This window comes from Littorina saxatilis, linkage group LG1 (assembly GCF_037325665.1).
Source record: "Littorina saxatilis isolate snail1 linkage group LG1, US_GU_Lsax_2.0, whole genome shotgun sequence".
Classification (NCBI taxonomy): Eukaryota; Metazoa; Mollusca; class Gastropoda; order Littorinimorpha; family Littorinidae; genus Littorina; species Littorina saxatilis.
Genome location: NC_090245.1, coordinates 84,145,883 through 84,162,850, shown reverse-complemented (window position 1 = coordinate 84,162,850; position 16,968 = coordinate 84,145,883). Strand labels below are relative to the sequence as shown.

The 16,968-nt window shown below is 39.1% G+C and overlaps 1 protein-coding gene and 1 long non-coding RNA gene across 3 annotated transcripts in view; both read left to right on the top strand.

Annotated features, from left to right (window-relative positions):
* Positions 1-3,056: 3,056 nt before the first annotated feature.
* LOC138981936 (uncharacterized) overlaps positions 3,057-16,968 on the top strand; it is a 23,326-nt gene continuing 9,414 nt past the window's right edge. For both annotated transcript variants that reach the window (XM_070355124.1, XM_070355115.1), the window contains exon 1: positions 3,057-3,504. The gene's annotated coding sequence lies outside the window, so the exon portion shown is untranslated. The remainder of the gene's footprint in view (positions 3,505-16,968) is intronic.
* On the top strand, positions 12,220-14,295 carry LOC138981932 (uncharacterized). Its single transcript, XR_011460740.1, has 3 exons — positions 12,220-13,236; positions 13,538-13,579; positions 14,118-14,295. It is a non-coding gene; the product is annotated as an uncharacterized lncRNA (long non-coding RNA).

The following is a 16,968-nucleotide window of genomic DNA, read 5'->3' as shown; positions in this document are numbered from 1 at the left end:
GTGTACTTGAAAATGAGCCAATCAGAGTCTTTTCAGACTTGCATAGTCTGTTAATCTGTAAATGGGGTTTTGTGCGCGGAGATAGAATTCTGTTGATCTGTTATTAAATTGCTACCTGGTTTGCCTGAACACAAGTCTATTCTATCGATAGACACTGATATCGACTGATAAGTTGTGTCACTGCATTATTGCTTGGTTGTGACTGGCAACCATTGTTTGTTTCGCTCTGCATTCTGCGTTGCACGTTAATTTAGGTCAGTAGTTCTTATCGGCGAGAGGACGGGGCAGAAACTGTTGTGTGCACAACGGTAATTACACCCCCGGTATAGGGGTGTGTATAGGTTTCACTGGATGTGTTTGTTTGTTTGTTTGTGTGTTTGTTTGTTTGTTTGTTTGTTTGTGTGTTTGTTTGTTTGTTTGTTTGTGTGTTTGTTTGTGTTCGCAAGTAGATCTCAAGAATGAACGGACCGATCGTCACCAAACTTGGTGAACAGGTTCTATACATTCCTGAGACGGTCCTTACAAAAATTGGGACCAGTCAAACACACGGTTAGGGAGTTATTGGTGGATTTTGGTTTTTTGGGGGATCAACTACGGCATAACTCTTCCTTATCTTCTCCATGTTTTCAGCGTTTACCTCCCTTCCTTCGTATGGTGCACTACGATATGAGAGGCATCTTCGGATATTCCCGGCGTTCTGTTATTATTTTTAGAAGGTCATCGCAGTGTCCAGAACGCTTTCCTTGGACCCGTAAGTTGTCCTCACTGTAAAAGTGCAAAGGTCGAATCAATTTATAGCCACGCGAAAAATACACTCTCATCTATCTCTATATATTTATACAATAGATATAGATATATATATACGGCTTCTCTGTGTGTGTGTGTGTGTTTGAGTGTGTCTGTAGAAAACACCTGTGTATTGCACAGTTCTGTTTGTGATGTGGTACCTAGGGCGTCGTCGACAAGTATGGGACTCGACATGATATGATCAGGAATGGCATTATGGCCCCTGAATCATGTTCGTGCTGTTCCCATTCCACGAGTCTGGAAGGGACCTAAGCTTGACGGGTCCATGGTTCGAAGCCGGCGTACAGTGCGCCACTCAAGCCGGGTATTCGGCTCTATTTAATCCACACGTGCTGAGCATGTTTTATATTATATACATGAGACGGTTTTTACAAAAAATGCGGTCAGTAGGTGTTACAGAAAGAGTTATATTGATTTGTCTTTTTCTCCGCCTGTCTCTTTGTCCACTCAATCAACTTATTTTGACCACACTTGTTAGCAGTGCCTTCTCAGTTGGTGGCAGTGAGAATGGTAAGGACGGGGGTGTTTTTCCTATCTCGGAGGAATTTCTTGTTTTTTCTATTTTTTTTTTTATCTTTTAACTGTTTGGTTTATTTTTGGGGTTGAGATATCTGGCATTTCACATCAATATTGGTAAACTTGTATTCTGAAAAAAAAGGTTTTAAACTCCTGTGGCAGAGTAAAAGGCGAGGATGATTTTGCACAAAAACTACCTATAGCAGTGAACACTTACAAATCGCCCCTTCTCACAAGAGCTCACGAATATGTACATTTACATAACACACACACACACACACACACACATACACACACATACACACCGCCACGTACGCGCGCACACACACACACACACACGTACACACACACACACACGCACTCACATACACACCCATGCAAGCGCACGCACACACACACACACACACACACACACACACACACACACACACACACACACACACATACACATACACACACTGACCTATGAATAAAAAGTAAATCATAGCCTTTTTGGTTTGGTATTTACGAGCCTCTGAATAAACAGGGGCCTCAACACTAAACTTTGCGAAAATGTGTGCACAGGGATAAACAAAATAGTTCCGTTCGGTGTTTTTGACAAGCATTCGGTTTGTACATGCATAGACAATGCCATGAAGATCCCGAAAAGCTACACATGTTAACTATCTGGCGTTCCATAGTTAACAGCAGTAGCCAGGCTTTCACCAGAGGGTGATTTTTTGCGCTACACCCTAAAGCGTGCTGTGCTTTATTGTCCTTTTTATCAGGAATCCTCAGTCTCGAACGCTGTCATTTGAGTTCTGTGCCGTGTCTCTGTTTGTGTTGTTGTTGTCGTCTTCATGCAATTTATGCGTATTTAAGTGTATATGAGTATGCTTGAGTTGTTAATGCGAAAGATTGTGTATGAGTGCGCCGTGAGTCGCCTTGTGGCGAGATATGTGCGCCTTATAAATTATAATAATAATAATATGGGAGATTTATAGAGCGCTTTACATTCTCTAAGCGCTTTACAATGAAAAAATATTAAACATACATATACATACAAAGCAAAGCACTAAAAAAAAAAAAAAAAAAAAAAGCATGTGCCGCAGCAAAATTCTCGTATTATTATGATTATTATTCTGTGTCGTCCGTTGAATGTCCCAATAACAGATTCGGCATTCGGCAGTCTGCGTTCTAAGTTTCACTTCCACGTTCTCTGAAATCCCCGTGCAAAGATAGCATGATAAAATGTCCTGCACATATGCATATCACAACTTTTTTTTCTAATTGTGGAGTCAAACTAGGTTAGGGATACAAATTGAAGGGAAAAAAAGTTCAGTATTGCAATGTTAAAAGCACACAGTGGCAAAAAAGGGTTCTGTGAAAATGAGCGCCTACCGTGGCGTCTTTTGACAAATTGTGTATGCTTGGGATTTTGCCAACGAAGATATAAGGCCAAAAAAAAATTAGGTCTGTTTACGGTAACATAGGCCCAAAAAATAGGGTCGGTAGGTTGGTATTTTTTTTTTTTTTTTTCCCAAAAAACCATATTTTTACCGTTTTTTTTTTTTTTTTCCCCAAATGCCAAAAAAAAGTCTGGGGTCGCGCGAAAAAAATAGGGTCGGTCCGGTTACCGTAAACAGACTATTTTTTTGGGGGGGCCTAAAGCAGTGTAGCACTATACAATATCAAAGAACTTCCTGTTTTACAATAATGCAGTGACACAAGTACACAGAGTTCGCACACCACTGTACAGCACAGCTTGATTGAGATCTTGCGCTCTTGCATTTCGCGTTGATTTTGGTCAGAGCAGTGGTACATGCGATAATCGGACACCATTGGGACAAACGTCACACTTAGTGTTTTGGAGTGCGTGATATACTTGCGACAGTGTGAAACAAAACCCTGGGTACAGGACACCTAGAATTAGCTTTTAAAACTATGTAATAGAAAACAGGATTCTGGACATCATGTAAACAAAATTGTGCATTTTGAAAATTACGACCTTGTGAATGCACGAGGGTCAAGCAGCAAACTAAGGAGTTTACAGAAACTGAGCCGAGGGATACCGGGTTGTAAGCAAAGGTGTTCAGTGCCTCAACTTCATAACATGCACATAGGTTAGACCCCGAAGAGCCCTAAAATGTCAAATTCAGTACATTAAACACCTGCCGACGGTTATCAGTGCAACAATCAAAGGTGAGTCAAGTTGTGCGTCTTACGTCAGATTTTCCGGTAAACTGTCACAATGCAAATGTTTTGTGTTGTCGGTTACAACAGCTGGCGCGTTTGTATATGATTCATATCTTCTTTCGCAGTCACATTCGTAAACATGATTATGCTGTTGTTGTTGTTGTTGTTGTTGTTGTTGCTGCTGTTGTTGCTGTTGCTGCTGTTGTTGTTGTTGTTGTTGGTGGTGGTGTTGTTGTTGTTGTTGTTGTTGTTGTTGGTGGTGGTGGTGGTGTTGGTGGTGTAGTCTATTCTAACCGCCGAAAATGAGCGCATTATTATGTCTCTTCATATTGTTAACAGTGTATGCTTTTGACTTTGTGCACGAAGTTGGAGAACACAGCTTGGTTGCAATCAGTGGTTTTGTGCTCTGCATTTTGCGTTGATTTAGGTCAGAAGTTTTTTTCAGACATCTCTGATAAATCGATGAGAGGAAGGTACAACAAATGTAAGATTCACACTTTAATTGATGTTATGGGTCGACAAACAATGTCACAATGCACAATAACAAACGGTATATTAGATTTGTTCTTTTGACAACATACAATAACAAAAACGCCATTAAATTTGTTATAGTTTGAAAACTACAAGGTTCTCAAAGCGCAGGGTCTCATCACACAACTTTGTGTAAGTGAAAGTGTGGAATGTAGAGAAACGGTACACAAGGACACATGGTAAATACGCAAAATAAGCTGATCAGTGTTTCTAATTTCGCAAGAACATTTGGTATACGTGTGGTTAGAAACTGAGGCTCAAGATATAGATAGACATAGATGATATCGAAAAATTTAAGTTTTGTAGTTTGGATGTTTTATTTGCTTTGAATACTATGATGGTACCCCCCCCAAAAAAAAAACCACCCACATGTGTATAAATTGAAACTCCATTATTTTAATTGGAAAGATGTGTGTTAGTACCGGCACGGTTGGCCTAGTGGTAAGGCGTCCGCCCCGTGATCGGGAGGTCGTGGGTTCAAACCCCGGCCGGGTCATACCTATAAGACTTTAAAATTGGCAATCTAGTGGCTGCTCCGCCTGGCGTCTGGCATTATGGGGTTAGTGCTAGGGCTGGTTGGTCCGGTGTCAGAATAATGAGACTGGGTGAGACATGAAGCCTGTGCTGCGACTTCTGTCTTGTGTGTGGCGCACGTCACGTTATATGTCAAAGCAGCACCGCCCTGATATGGCCCTTCGTGGTCGGCTGGGCGTTAAAGGTACTGAACTTGTCAAATCCAGGTGCACGGAGCCCCTGGGGCTTTTAGTCATACCTCAGGCAGCTATCCGTTAGAAGAACTACCAAGTTTCATTGACTTGCACCCAAAGAGTCAAGAAAACAAAATGGAGGCCGGAATCACTCAGTTGAATCGAACTCCGACCAAACACCACGTAATAACTAGGTTAATTTATGCACTCGCGTGAACAAGAAACTGTCGAGCTTCACAGATGTCGTCGTTGGGTAGTTTTGGGTTTGTTTTACTACCATAGGAGGATATTTGAACTGTAAATGCACTCAGCTGCAACAAAAACGCAAAACGAAGGCTGTGAGCTGCACTGTGCCTTAAAGCAAACAAACAAACAAACAAACAAAAATGTGTGTTAGTTAACAGGCGAATGATAATTAGTGGAAGTATGTGTAAGTGTTGGTGTTTATTTTTCTGAAAAAAATTATTATTTAATTTGTGATTTGAATTTTGTAATATGAAAAAAATAATTATAACTTTTTATAAGCGCGAACTAGTTTCGGCGCACTATCGTGTTGTTTGACTAATCTCAGGCTTTCCTGTACACTGCCACAACAGTAACTGTTCTCTGTCGTGAATGCAATGTCCTATGTGCAGATTCCGCATTCCCGAGAAATCTTAGTCGGCATTAGTGGGTGCACTTTTACGACCTCCAACAACACCGTGTGTTCGTTTGTTTGTTTGTTTGTTTCTTTGGATGGTTGCTTTTTACATTTAGTCAAGTTTTGACTAAATTGTTTAACAAAGACGGGGAATCGAGACGAGGGTGGTGGTGGTGGTGGTGTCAGTGTGTGTGTGTGTGTGTAGAGCGATTCAGAGAAAACTACTTCATGAAACTTTACATGAGAGTTCCTGGGTATGATATTCCTAGACGTATTTTTTCGACGAGGGCCCGGGGTCTGTTGCGGAAGACACGACAGCAACGAATAGAGTCTGTTTACAGTGGTATACAAATCAGGCTGACCCGTCAAATGTGTGTGTGTGTGTGTGTGTGTGTGTGTATGTGAGTGTGTGTGTGTGTGTGTGTGTGTGTGTGTGTGTATGTGAGTGTGTGTGTGTGTGTGTGTGTGTGAATGAAAGCGTGAGCGAATGTGTTGATTGGAGGAGTGACAGTTGTGAGCCGGTCAGCGATTGGCTGCTATATTCAAGCCTCCCTTTGATGTTGACCCCTGACCTAGTAAGGCTATCTCCCCGCGGACGGGACAATTGTGTTCTTTTCACCCTTGGTTGCATCGCCGGATTATATTTCTGTTATGAACGAAGAAACTGTGCAACCTGCGGATAACCACGATAGCAAAATGTAGGGTGAGTCATTCTGTACTGATGTATGACAGTTTGGGCCGAGTCTCAGCTATGCTTGGCGCTGGGGGACAATATTCACTTTTTAGGCCCAAAACGCCAGTTTTGGCTAAAAAAGACAAAGATTTGGCCAAAAAACCCACACATTTGGCCAAATAAAATAGATTTGGCTATAACTTTTTTGGGGGCAAAACTTTCTATGTAAAAGTTTTGGCCAAAACTGTTTTTGTTAGCTAAAACGGGAGATTTGGTCAAACTTCTGCCATAAAAAGATTTGGCCAAAAAAAGATTTGGCCAAACAAAAAAGAATTGGCCAAATCTTCACTTTTTTGGCCAAATCTTTTTTGTTTGGCCAAATCTTTTTTTTGCCAAATCTTTTGTATTTGCTGGCGCTGGTGGACATTATTCACTTTTTTGGCCAAATCTTTTTTTGGCCAAAACTTTGCTTTTTTGGCCAAAACTGGCGTTTTTGGCCAAAACTATACTTTTTTGGCCAAAACTTTGCTTTTTTGGGCAAAACTGGCGTTTTTGGCCAAAACTGGCGTTTTTGGCCAAAACTATACTTTTTTGGCCAAAACTTTGCTTTTTTGGCCAAAACTGGCGTTTTTGGCCAAAACTATACTTTTTTGGCCAAAACTTTGCTTTTTTGGCCAAAACTTTGCTTTTTTGGCCAAAACTGGCGTATTTGGCCAAAACTGGCGTTTTTGGCCAAAACTATACTTTTTTGGCCAAAACTTTGCTTTTTTGGCCAAAACTGGCGTTTTTGGCCAAAACTATACTTTTTTGCCCAAAACTTTGCTTTTTTGGCCAAAACTGGCGTTTTGGGCCAAAACTGGCGTTTTTGGCCAAAACTATACTTTTTTTGGCCAAAACTTTGCTTTTTCGGCCAAAACTGGCGTTTTTGGCCAAAACTAAACTTTTTTGGCCAAAACTTTGCTTTTTTTGGCCAAAACTTTGCTTTTTTTGGCCAAAAAAATGAATATCGTCCATCAGCGCCAAGGGGTACTCAAAGATTTGGCCAAAAAATGAAGCCAAAACTTTTTTTTTGCCAAAACTTTCAATACAAAAGTTTTGGCCAAAAAAATATTTGGCCAAATCTAAAACATTTGGCCAAAATTGTGAAGATTTGGCCAAATGTTTTAGATTTGGCCAAATATTTTTTGGCCAAAACTTTGCACTCAAAAGTTTTGGCCAAAACATGTTTTTGGCCAAAAACACACTTTTTGGGCCAAAAATGTACGTTTTTGGCCTAAAACACACATTGTCCACCAGCGCCTAGCATACTCAGCCCAGCCAGCAAAATTATGCGCAGCGACTGCGTCTGCGTCTCGCAGTCGCCAAATTATGCGTACCAACTGCGGGAGACGCACTCGCTACGCGCGCGATTTTGCAAATCGAAATATGCCTGCACGACGAAGTCGTTTAATTTCCCTCCGATTACGAAGACCATACGCGCAAACTTATGCAACAGCGAGACTTAGAGCTTTCAGCTCAGAAGCTTAAGGTATTAGAACACACCTGACAGTACGCTGGAGTAGCCTCCCTTCCCGGATTTAGAACGCGTTTCGTGTCGTAACAGATTATCCACTTATTAGCCATATCCGTATGCAAAATAATGAAATAAACATTAGGAAATGTCAGAAGTTTACAACTATCGACATTCTCTATCAGTGCAATAAAAAAACAATCGTTAGAACTTGCATTTACGACATGTCGTGCGTGAGAACGTGTCACTGTAAACAAGCACTTCTTGCCTGGCTGAAGAACCATACGAGTCAATCTAAAACAGACAAGTAATGGAAAGCAGTCTGCGGATAAACATAACAAACTGCTGATGAAAAAGTGTGTTCGTCCCTGCTCTGGATAAAAGACATTGGACTGATGACAACGTGGCAGCGTTCACGCGAACAGATTTTTTTCAGATTATCGCTTCTACATTTTATTGCACGTACTTGGGGCAGATCAGAATTTCACACTGGAAGATGACAAATTGGTCTTGTGAGTTGAGAACCACATGTTCTTTGCCGACAGAAATCACGATGGGACAAGATGCAGATTGTGTTGAAGAGATGTTTGCAGATTATCGCATCTACATTTTATTGCTCAGATCAATGCACGAAGTTGGGGTAGATCTGAATTTCGCAATGCCGGAAGACGACAAATCGGTCTTTTGAGTTGAGAACCACATGTTCTTTGGCGGCAGAAATCACTATGGGACAAGATGAGGATTGTGTTGAGGAGGTTAATACTGACTGACTTTAGATGAAGAGTTCCTAGACCTGGTTTTTGTAGACTGAGAGGCATCATGATGATATCCTGTGTTTTTTTAACGTTCTTGGTGACAACGCGCCAGAATCGCACGAAGATCGAACTCTCGAAGAAAACAAGTTTATCGCTGAACATCGGAAATGTGAAAGTATTACTCTTCCTGTCTGATCAGTCTCCACGTTAAATCTACAGGCTACATTATTTATCAGGTAACTTACCAAACCGGAGTGTGTGTGTGTGTATGTGTGTGTCAGTGTGTGTGTGTGTGCCCGGTGTGTGTGTGCCGGATTACCACCATTAACGCACCCTTTTGGACTTTTCTACGTAACCTTACTATGCCTGCTGTGACATTCACGAGGATTATTGTGATTCTTGGACAATCGTGTGCCTGTGCTGGACTTGCAGGAAGACAAACGGCGTCGGAACGTATACGTGCTACCAAGTGTGCATGCCCAGAGCGCAGTGTGAACCGAGAGTGAATGTGTCATTGTGTGGAAGTTTTGCTTGATTCATTTATTCATGATTTAATTTGCCTTTTGGTTCAATAGAAAAATCTGTGTACGTTATACTTTGTATTTTGTGGTGTGATTCGCCCGAGTGCGAGACCCCCATCCCCGAACGCCTCTGTGGGTAGAATTGTATAATTGTGTGAGTAACGTGAGTGTGTAGATGAGAATGTGTAGATGAGAATGTGAAAGTTGCTTTGGACCCAGACACACACAGCAGACTTCAACGCAACAGCTAAGTTTCAGCCTGACAAAGAAATTCGAGTGACACAGCTAAGGGCTGTACTTGTTATTTCTCTATTAAAACAAATGTTTCAAGATCTTTAGGCCAATAAAAAATAAATTGTCTGTTTCTAATAACATGGGTAAACAAAATAGGGTAGGTAGGTAGGGATTTTTAATTTTTTTTGCCAGGATAGAATTCTTCAAAATAACTAAATGACACAAAGAGACAAGACTCGCTATAGATAAATTTATAAAAAAAAAGTAAAAAATGTGACAAAGAATATAAAATGATTGTTTTACCTGGTCTGGAATCTTCAATAGTAATTGCATAAAAAAAAGTCTGATATATATATATATATATATCAATTATCATGTTAACTTTTTCTTAAAATGGGTGCGCTAAATCCTAGTCTGTTTGTTTTTAATGGACTAAGCAATCCTTGGACTGACAGAAAATATGTATTTTAAAAATGTCCAGTTGCAAATTACTTATTTTTCTAATTGGAAGAGAATATACACTCTTTTGTGTTCAAATGGGTAGGGGGCGGGGGTAGTAAAAGGATCACAGTTCAAGATTGTGCGCGACAAGAGGTGTGTTTCTTTTAACTGTGATAAAGAGCGACAACTCAACTTGGTATCTAACACTATTTCTGAACACTGTAACCACTTTAGCACTTTTAATTTATTTTTTCTGTCTTCCAAACTTCTTCTTCTTCTCCTCCTCTTCTTCTTCGTTCATGGGCTTAGACTCCCACGTTCACTCATGTTTTTAGCACGAGTGGATTTTTACGTGTATGACCGTTTTTACCCCGCCATTTAGGCAGCCATACGCCGCTTTCGGAGGAATTCCAAACTTCTAATTCAGCTTCAAAAAATGAGAAAAAAAGGTGTTTTTTTAATTCAACAGTTAAATCACTATGTGGATATTCTATTTTGCTTCCCTATTTATCTTAAGTTTTTGATCATCTGATTACCTTGCTTTCCTATTTGTAAGATAATATACACTCTTTTCTGAAAAATAGGTAGGGGGTGGGGGTAGTAAAAGCATCAAAGTTCAAGATTTTACGCGACAAGAGGTGTGTTTCTTTTAACTGTGATGAAGAGGGATAACTGAACTTGGTATCTAACACTATTTCTGAACACTGTAACCACATTAGCACTTTTAATTTTTTGTCTGTCTTCCAAGCTTTAAATTCAGCTAATAAAATGAGTAAACAAGTGTTTTTTTCTGAATTCAACAGTTAAATTACTATGTTGGATGTTCTATTTTGCTTCCCTATTTCTGTTCTGAAGTTCTTGATCATCTGACTACCTTGCTTTTCTATTTGGAAGACAATATGCACTCTTTTCTGAAAAATGGGTAGGGGGTGGGGGAAGTAAAAGCATCACAGTTCAAGATTTTGCGCGACAAGAGGTGTGTTTCTTTTAACTGTGATGAAGAGGGATAACTAAACTTGGTAACTAACACTATTTCTGAACACTGTAACCACTTTAGCACTTTTAATTTATTTTTTTCTGTCATCCAAGTTTTGAATTCAGCTTACAAAATGAGTAAACAAGTGTGTTTTTTCTGAATTCAACAGTTAAATAACTCTGTTGGGTGTTCTTTTTTGCTTCCCTATTTCTGTTCTGAAGTTTTTGATCATCTGATTACCTTGCCTTTCTATTTGGAAGATAATATGCACTCTTTTCTGAAGAATGGGTAGGGGGTAGGGGTAGTAAAAGCATCACAGTTCAAGATTTTGCGCGACAAGAGGTGCGTTTCTTTTAACTGTGATGAAGAGGGATAACTCAACTTGGTATCTAACACTATTTCTGAACACTGTAACCACTTTAGCACTTTTAATTTATTTTTTTCTGTCATCCAAGCTTTAAATTCAGCTTATAAAATGAGTAAACAAGTGGGTTTTTTCTGAATTCAACAGCTAAATCACTCTGTTGGGTGTTCTTTTTTGCTTCCCTATTTCTGTTCTGAAGTTTTTGATCATCTGATTACCTTGCCTTTCTATTTGGAAGATAATATGCACTCTTTTCTGAAGAATGGGTAGGGGGTAGGGGTAGTAAAAGCATCACAGTTCAAGATTTTGCGCGACAAGAGGTGCGTTTTTTTCAACTGTGATGAAGAGGGATAACTCAACTTGGTATCTAACACTATTTCTGAACACTGTAACCAGTTTTGCACTTTTAATTTATTTATTTCTGTCTTCCAAGCTTTAAATTCAGCTAATAAAATGAGTAAAAAAGTGTGTTTTTTCTGAATTCACCAGTTAAATCACTATGTTGCATGTTCTATTTTGCTTCCCTATTTTTGTTCTGAAGTTTTGATCATCTGACTAACTTGCTTGTCTATTTGGAAGATAATATGCACTCTTTTCTGAAAAATGAGTAGGGGGTGGGGGTAGTAAAAGCATCACAGTTCAAAATTTTGCGCGACAAGAGGTGTATTTCTCTTAAAATTTGTGAAGAGGGATAACTCAACTTGTTATTTAACACTATTTCTGAACACTGTAACCACTTTAACACTTTTAATTTATGTTTGACTGTGTTCCATGCTTCAAATTGGGCTTCAAAAATGGATACATAAGGGTTTTTTTCCAAATTCACCTGTAAAATCACTATGTTTGATGTTCTATTTTGCTTCCCTATTTCTCTTCTTCAGTTTCTGATCATCCGATTGTTTTTTTGTTAACATATTCACAATACAATATCACAATTTCTTCAGTAGGGTTTGCGTGAAAAAATCTCATACCTATGCTCAAACTTCAGTCGCTATCTCAAAATTTTGCGCGACAAGCTCTATTCATTTTGTTTTTTCCTGATAAACAAAACACTGAACTAACATAAAAACAAACCTTTAAAACTGCCTAACCACTTTGAAATATGGCCTCAGGTGTGAACTCCAGCCTTAACATTTAATTATTTAGTTTGCTCATTAAAGTTGTCATTAAAAATGATTGCATTACATTTCCCATCTTCTCCTGAATTAAAAAATGGATATATATATATATGTTGTGTTTACTTTAAAAACGTGCTCAGAATTAAAGAGAATAGTAGCTACGAGACGAGCGTGATCGTCTCGGTCTTCGGGGAAGTTTAGCCGAGACTATCATTCTAAATGTAGTCTCAGCAATGACTTGTTTCTGGTGTTGATCTTATTCACGACTTTTTTCCGTGACCTTTCGGATTTCATGGGGGCTGCCATTTTGGTTTTGATGCGCTTCCTTTTCCGGTTTACGTATTTTCCGGTTTAACATAGCATTTGCGTTTTTTTGTCAGAAGAGTGATATTTGGTTATGAAGGAAGTCAAGTCCGCCATTACCTGCCACCTCAGTTGAGTGTTTACTTTGAACTTATACTTGAACCGTAACAGTGTGTAGCCAGTTCACAAGACCTGTTCATCTTCCTACCAGTTCCAACTGTTGTTATCAATGGGTCGCGCAGCTGGAGGAAGTGTTTATTTCCATTCGGAGCCCAACTTCAGTTCAAAACCAGTCAAAAACTGGCCTTGACATTCCCACATTACGATACCCTTGAATGACATTAGATCTACGTCGTTTCCGCTTGCCAAAATCCCACATGTTACATGTCTGCTCTTCGAGTTGTTTGGAACTTAGTTCGAGTATTTTCTCGAACGTAACTTTTGACCCAGCTGTCAGGTAGGCATCATGAATTAGACGTACACTAACACTGGCAGTTATAAATCATGTTGTGCAAAAGACTCTAAAGAAGTAGAACATTGTGGAAAATCGGGAATGCTTTCTCAGTTTGTGCACCCTGGCAACATTTAGCAGGAGAAAAAAAAATGCATATGCCTTCCTCTGCAAAAGTCGCGCGAAGAATGCTGAACGGGCAGCGACGACTAGCTGTTCTTCTTCAAAGTAATAAACTACCCCCCAAACCCTGCAAGTTTGTGCGATTTACTTTGTGGACATGAAGCCAGCAGAGGACTCAGGAATGCCCACTTAATTCCTTGATTGTACTTCCGTCACAAGAACTAAAAGAACATTCAATGTTCGTTAAATCTGTGGATCAAGTGACTCACGAAGCGGAGGAAAAGAAAATCACCGGCAGATCTGTACAAGATGTTGAATTCTGCCAGGGAAACGAAGCCGCCCTCACGGCAGAGAAGTCTCCGCCTACGAAAATCAGTAGATCTAGAGCAAGGTAAACATACGTTTTTCAAAGCTTGTTCACAAACACACACACACACACACACACACACGTACACAAACACACACACGCTCACACCATCACACACACACACATGAAAGAGATGGAATAGCTGATCGAGTGATGACAATGTTGATTGATAAGTATTTTTTGGTGCGGTGAACTTGAGGCTATATTGTTCTATCAATCCATCGATATATTTTACACTTTCACCCCAGAAATGAAGCACGTGTACACATATTGAACACAAGAATCATTTTAAGCTTTCATTGGCATTGTTTCCTTTTTTTTGCAGACATGTTGGCAGGAAGTGAGTGTTTCACCCCACTCTTGCAAGGTAGGTTGATCACTGATGACAAGTTCTGATTGTTTTTCCTTTTTAAACGGATGACAATCCGTACTCTGCAGATGGATCTAACCGAGATGGATCTAACCGATACACGGAAGCAACATTGGGAACAAACTGTTATTCAATCTGTGAATATTTCATGTGTGAGGGGTATAACTGCAAGTAGCCTACGTTCGCTAATGTAGAGAAATAATTTTTGACTCAAACTTCAAGTTAAATTGTTTCTGCTGTCAGAGCCATCTTTCTGAAGGAACAATATTTTACATGCCACTGGATTGTTGTATATTCCTTCTTATTTTGCAATGACAGGCTCAGCTTTCATTTGATTGTAATGTGTTTCTTATTTGAAGCTTTGTATCATAAAAGCTCTGTAGAAGTGTTGCACTTGTTTTGCAGACTGCATTAGGCGTGGTACCTATTGCACACACCCACACACACCCCACCCTGCCTATTTATCTAAAAGTAAAACACCCACCCACACACATACACAGGGTGCTGACAAAGGATTTTTTCCATTCTCCTTCAGGCCATCGCTTAATTTCTTGCAGACTGAGGAGCAATGGACGTTTGAGCAGCTCCTAAACCTGGGGCACACAAGCCACAAGGTAAATAAGGTATCAGTATATGAACAAATGTTTTCACTTTGATTTTTATCGCATCATTTTTTCATAAAACTCTGTAAATTGTGGCAATTACACATTGTGCCAATAACATAATTATGAAGAATGAAGATTTTCAACTTATCATTGAAGAAATGAAATCAAGCATTTTTGTTCATTCTGTATTTGATTATTATTTTCCAGTCTTTGGGTTGGCATAGTGGGTGAAATAAGGGTGAGGAGTGTCGGTTGGTGTTATTGTTTAGGTCTTGGTGATGTAATATTTTCCCTATGGTATTATTCATGGTTATCATAGTGCAGATTCCAGGGAAACGGTTTTTTGAACAGCCTCTTAAACTGAAAAGCTACAAGGTCAACAACATAAACAGGTTACTGGTGTCTCGGGCATTGATGTTTTTAAAAAGATTTGCACAGCAATTTTTGTGTGTGTAAAGAGATAATGAAAATAAAGCATAACAACTTTTATATTTTTGAAGTGGAATTAAATGTTTTCATTTTTTTATTTTGAAGTGTTTTTGTATGCAGGTTTTATTGGATGGGTGGGGGGTGGTTTTGATGGTTCTGATGTATTATGATGTAAGGGTGGTTTTTTTCCTTAATTATTTATTCAATTGGTATATGCAGACTTTATGGCAGCCACTGACCTGACGATATGACAGCCATGAATATCGAACGCAGAAGAAGAAAAAGAAGAAGACAGTCTAACAGGAACATAATTCTGGTATGCTCATAATGTCTATGCCAGTTAAAAAAAAGTCATGAATTGAAGTTTACCCAGGTTAGACATTAGCATGTCGTGATTGTGACAATGAATGTATCCGTAAACGCACCAAGAGACTTACTTAGAAAAATTGAAGTCATGCATCGTCAAAATGACTACAATCACAAACTGAATAAGGGGAAATCATGTCAATTTGGTGGTCTGGATCATCAGCTGTTGCTCATTCGCTATAATGGTCTACTTGACAAAGCCTGTCTTCATGTGCTTCTTTGTTTCTTTATACCTAGTGTAGACAACATGTAGGCGTTTGCAGACTGTTTATTGTATTGCTGTTGTTTGTTTGTGAGTAAAACTATGGTGTGACTTCAATTGTTTGAAATTTGTTGTGTATGTTCTACTTTGTGTAAGGTGTTTCTCCATGCCCCCAGAAGAACCGACATCATATTATTATTAAAACCTTCATACCCTGAAAATACTTGCATACTAGATGTTGTTTCTTATTGTAATGATTGGGGACAGGCAAGCTCTTAAATTGTGCAAGCCTTCAGAAAACTGTCAAGTCTGATTTGCTAGAACAAGCGATATTAACACGTTATTAAGATGAATATTTGATTAAATATGTGCAGGAACTACTTCAGCAGATTCATATGGCCAGTCTCACAATGCAAGGAAGGTGAGTAAATTGAATTATGTCTTTCCCACCTGTTCTGTGTTTAGTGTCAGCCGTGATTGCCTGATGAGAATTTGAAAACATGTTGCTAACTAACATGAACCCAACCATGAAACGTGATATAGGTGAGTAGCCCATCTAGAAAAACGAACCTGTTCTAATTCCGAATTAGAACAGGTTCTTTTTTCTAGATGGGCTACTCACCTACATCATGTTTTAAGGTTGGGTTCATGTTAGTTAGCAACATGTTTTCACATAGAAAATGGTGGGCACCTGAACAAATATCTGCACATTACAATGAAGTCTTACTTTGTGATCTGATGGTTTAATAACCCCCACCCCCAAGAAGAAGCTCACATAACTACCAACTACACAATTTCATTACAGAATCAAACAATGGGAAGAATCAGGATTCAGCAGTGCTAGGTCGTTGAGGGGGATAGCTATCACTGGGCACTCAGCAATGAATAGTTGAGGTTTTCACGGACATTAACAAAATCCGGTAGACAGTAAATTTCACAGGGAAGGGAACAAGAACGTCAAAAATGGAAAAGTATGTTTTTTCTTTCAAACCATTGATAGAGCTCTGAAGCTTCACACAAGTTTTGCAGAGAGAGCACTCGGCCTATTCATTTTTGGCACTAAAACATGCGCACACACAAAAAGAAAGTTTTTAAAAAGTGGCGCCGATGTATTCTCACACTCACAGCCTTAGAATATTGCAGTTTGTATGTTACCAAATTGAGGCATGATTTTACTCCATGCAATTACCTGACCAAATCTGCGACAGTCGGGCAAACGTCTTACAAGTCGGATTGGGCCTTCAATCAAATACTCAGAAACCAGCAGCTACTGTAAGTAATACTAGTTTTGTTGTTATTTTTTACAGCTTGTACTGAATGTGTTTTCTTTTATCTCCTCAGAATCGAGTCAGCCAGGGAAAGACCATTGAGAGGGAGAGCGCACAGTAAAGCATATATGGCATGCACTTCGGTGGACCAGTGCCATCATCTTCATAACAAGAGATGCAGATCATATTTTCGTATGTTTTTAAAGTATAGCTGTTAACAAAAGTATTTGAGGACTTTCGTGTTCAATCCTAATAGCTTGTGCACAGCCCCAAAATCTGTTTTATTTTGATTTATCATTTATAGTTTGAATTTTTTTTTAATGGAATTAGTCCAAATGTAAATACATCTAAGGTTGCAATATTGTTTTCTTGTATATACCCTTAAAACTACCTCTTCGTGTAAACAAAATTTAATTGTAAAAAGAAGTGTTTGTTCAAGGGAGATAATTTGAAGCAATTTTTTTTTTAAATCAGTAAAACTGCGTAGTGACATCCTCAATTAAATAAAAAGAATAA